We start from the raw sequence: 4,691 nt of genomic DNA on the forward strand, positions 1-4,691 counted from the left end.
GGGGTGATTGAGTGGATTGATGGGACCATTATAGATAGATTGGAGGAAAGAGAGGCTAGTTTTTTTTTACATCACCAAAACTTCTAAGGTAACGAGGAATACACTCAAACCTGAAGAAAACAATCAACTTTAGTTAATAATGGTGTTTTGCATTGGGGTCTGTGCAATCTAAAGTTTCTGCTGATTTTTAGATTTTATTCATCTTTAATTCTTCAGACATTGAGGCACGTCATCAGCTGGACTCAGGTCAGGTACCCGACGTCAATACGCCTTTAAACCTCTTCCTCTTTGTTTCCCATCTTTGTATGAAGCATATTTAGAACCCAGTGACTTTCAAACCCCAAAGTGCATTACAGCAAAGACTGGTTCATCCCAAAGATCCAGTCCCTCAGCACTAACAGAGTAATATTGTGTATGTTGTTCAGTGCCAGGAGGGTGAGCAGACTTACATTGGGGAAACTAACCAGCCACTGGCCAAAAGGACCAAACGATAGGACCTGAAAGATGGTGAACTATGCCTGGACAGAGCGAAGCCAGAAGAAACTCTGGTGGAGGTCCACAGCAGTCCTGACGTGCAAATCGGTCACCCGACCTGGGTGTGGGGGTGAAAGACTGATCAAACCATCTAGTATGGTTCATCAACATCTAGTGAAGTTCCTGTTTTTAGTATTCTACATCGTTTCACAATGTAGCTACTTTTGTTTCATTTTGATTTTGTTTCTTCCATTTACTTTTTATTTCATATGCTTTTATATACTTGTCTCTTTTTGTCTGCACCTCATCTTGTTCTTTGTTTAAATCAGGTCTCTCTTCTAAACGAGTCCTCGAGGCTCATTGAGACTAACCTGTAGAAATGAAGGTTGAATGAATGAATAGTAGCTGGTTCTCTTCGACATTTCCCTCAGGACAGCTGGCACTCAGAGCCTCGCAGTTTCATCTGGTAAAGTGAATGACTAGACGTCTTGGGGCCGAAACAATCTCAACCTATTCTCAAATTTTAAATGGGTATGAAGCCCGGCTCACTGGCCAAAGCTTGGTGTGGAACACGAGCTGCCATGTGGGCCATTTTTGGTAAGCAGAACTGATGCTGCATGTGGCCCAGCACAGAAGATCCTTCATTCATTCATTCAACCTTTATTTAGACAGGTTAATCCCATTGAGCCTCAGAGACTCATTTGCAAGAGAGACCTGATTTCTTTACAAACAGTGATGACAAAAGAGACAACGACAGTCATAAAATAGGTATACAAATTTAAGTTTCTCTTTTTTAAATTTTTTTACAAATCAAAACAAAATAGCAACCAAAAGGACAATCAAGAGGAATAGGAGCAAAAAAACAACTAGATTATAAGGCAATTTAGAAAACTAAAAACAGGAACATGTCTGCATTGGTTCTTCCAGGAACTTATCAGATGTTTGAAGCCACTTAGAGAGGTCAAAGGTCGAGAGCTTCAGATCTTTTTACAAGATATTCCAGGAAACAGGAGCGGAGTAGGAGAAGGTCCTTTTGTCTAGTTCAGTCCTCACTGAGGGAACACTGCAGGTAATGATGTCCTGAGAGCGCACGCTGTAGCTGCACTCACACAGAGACATGTAGGAGGAGATGTATGAAGGCAGCAGACCAGGAAGTGATTTAAAGATGAACATGTACCAGTGTGAGAGTCTGTGTGAAGTTAATGGTGACCAGTTAACCAGTGAATACTGGGTGCAGTGGTGGGTACGATAATCACAGCCAGTTATGAATCTTAGTGCACCATGATAGACAGCATCCAACATCTGCAGCATCCAACATCTGCAGCATCCAACATCTGCAGGGTTCTTGTAGGAGCGTTCATGTAAATAATGTCACCGTAATCAATGGAGGGAAGGAAAGTCACAGATACAAGGCGTTTCCAAACATTCAGGGTTAGACAGGATCTGTTTCTGACAAAAAAAAACCAGTTTAACTTCCAGTTTCTTTACTATGTTTTCCATGTGGAGCTTAAAAGAGAGATGTGAGTCGACCAAGATACACAAATATTTATAGGAATCAACAAACTCAATGGGGACACCATTTGAGGATAAAATCAGAGGAAGAAATGATGGGACAGACTTCCTGTTTGAAAAAAAAGCATCCCTTTGGTTTTGTTGGCATTTAGGACAAGTATGAGATGGAACAAATCTGACTGGATGATGTTGAATGTGGATTGCAAAAGCTGGAAAGCCTTAGCAACTGTTTTAGCTCAACAATAAACAACTGTGTCATCAGCATAGAAATGTATGGATGCATTAGGAATGCTCTGACCTACATTACCTATGTAGATTGTAAAAAGGGTGGGTCCTAAGACTGAGCCTTGTGGTACACCAATACTGACTATTAGATAACTGGAGGATATACCATTATGTTGAACACATTGCCTCCGGTCTGAGAGATAATTAAAGAACCAACCCATGGTGTGTTCTGTGAAACCGATTTCTGAGATCTTATGACACAAGATGTTATGATCCACAGAGTCAAAATCTTTAGACAGGTCTAAGAAAAGTGCAGCACAATAATCCTTAGCATCCAGTGCTTAAACAATGTCATTAAGAACCTTCAGTGAAGCAGTGGATGTGCTGTGTTGTTTCCTGAAACCAGATTGAAGGAGAGGTAAGATGTTCCAGGTAATTTTTGATTTGAGAGTTTATCAGTTTTTCTGGAACCTTGTCTAAAATGCAGAGTTTAGAGATTGGTCCATAGTTGTTCAGTGAGGTGGGGTCACCTCCTTTCAGCAAAGGATGAACAAAGGCTGTTTTCCAAGCATCTGGAATGGAGTTTTGGCTTATGAGATATGAGATATGAGCAGCCAGCCTTAAGAAATAAGGTGGAAGTTCATCTGGTCCTGCAGATTTTTTAGGGCCTAGACTTTTTAAGTTTATTAACTTCACTAACTGAGAACGGGGAAAGAGAAAAGGTGTGATTTACTGAAGATCGATTTGTAGGAGGGATTTGATTTGTAGAAGTTTGGTTATTAAGTGAAGTGGCTGATCTTCCATTAGTAACTGTGTCAAATAAAGAACTAGAAGCAACAAAATGTTTGTTGAGACAGTTCAGGATCTCGTGCTGATTTGACACAGGAACAGAGTTAATGAGAAGTTGTGATGGGAGGTCAGATGATTGGGGGGTGCCTGAGAGAGATTTGATGGTTTTCCAGAATCTTTTAGGGTCATTTAGATTTTTGGAGGTCTGAGATGAGAAATAGTTGTGTTTTGCAGCTTTGACAGCAGTTGTGCATTTATTCCTCATCTGTTGAAAACTCAACCAATCAGTGTCTGAGTCAGATTTGCTCGCTGTGGCCCAAAGATGATCTCTCCTGTGTAGGAGGTCAGCTAGCTCTGGAGTAAACCAGGGGCTGTCTCGTCCTTTTATTCTGAACTGACGAAAAGGAGCATGTTTGTTCACAAAATAAATGAAACTATTATGAAAATAGTTCCAAGCGGTGTTCACATTGTCAGTTAATAGAATATGATGCAAGTCAAAGTGGAATAGATCCCAGAAGAATGACTGTTCACAAAAACATTTCAAATCCCTTTTTTAAATTAATCTGGGATTAGGGTGTGAAAGTTTAGGGTCTCTGAGAGCTGCTATTACACAATGATCACTTAAAATATCAGCAAAAACACCTATACCAGGGAATTTGTGAGAAATAGTTGTTAGAAATAGGTCTAAGATGGAAGATTTTTCAGGACATTTATTGTTCTGTCTGGTGGGAGAATCAATGAGTTGGGTCAGATTCGGTGACAGACAACATTCCTTGAATTTATCACAGAGGGGAGTTGACTTTTCCCAGTTGAAATTAAAATCTCCGGCAAGTAAAACTCTTTGAATTTTAGATTAGTTATGAAGTCTATCAGGGAGGACAGAGCCTAAGGTGCTGCTGAGGGGGGACGATAACAACCCACTACAGATAAGATTTGGTCTCCAATCAAAGTGATGTTTACAACTAAGGCCTCAAATTGGTTTGGGATTGTTTTGGCTGACACAAGACTAGAATCCAGGGTATCGCTGATGTAAATTACGACCCCCCCCCCTTTTTTTTTGTTTTGACAATCACAGCAATAAATATTAAATCCATCGATTGCCAGGTCATTATTCGAGACAGATTTGTTTAGCCAAGATTCAGAAATGAAGATTATGTCAGCCCCAGAAGAACGGACCAAAATTTTCAAAGTATCAAGTTTTCTCAAACGACTACGTTATTTACATGCAAAAAATGAAGTCCTGACATGTTTTTTAAATCATTTGATGTGCTGTAATGAGTTGGGGGGGATGGTTCCATCATCATTTTAAAAAGGCTCAACATTATTTTATTGAAAAACCTACCCTTGAAAAATATCCTAGAAACAATACAAACTTGTTTTAACTGGTCATGAGGCAGTGGTCGGAAATATAAATGAAGTTCAGACAATTGTTACAACAAACAAAAATATTTGATACAATCTGTTTCTCATGCAAGTATCGGCCAATTTCCAAAAATTAAGAAAATCGAGGCTGGTACACCCCTAGAGAGCATCCTGGGAACATGGAACATAACAAAGGAAGCTGTGTACTAAAGCTGTGGCATTGTCACATTACTTTCAAACATTAACATAAAAAACCACATCCTATTGAAAACAGCCACATTTTATTGAAAACAGCCACATTCTATTGAAAACAGCCACATTCTATTGAA

At 39.6% G+C, this 4,691-nt stretch overlaps 1 protein-coding gene across 1 annotated transcript in view; it reads right to left on the reverse strand.

Annotated features, from left to right (window-relative positions):
• met (MET proto-oncogene, receptor tyrosine kinase) overlaps nucleotides 1-4,691 on the reverse strand; it is a 108,186-nt gene that overhangs the window by 100,589 nt on the left and 2,906 nt on the right. The gene's annotated exons all lie outside the window — the stretch shown is intronic.

The sequence above is a fragment of the Nematolebias whitei genome, chromosome 10 (genome assembly GCF_014905685.2).
Source record: "Nematolebias whitei isolate Nwh7 chromosome 10, NemWhi1, whole genome shotgun sequence".
Classification (NCBI taxonomy): Eukaryota; Metazoa; Chordata; class Actinopteri; order Cyprinodontiformes; family Rivulidae; genus Nematolebias; species Nematolebias whitei.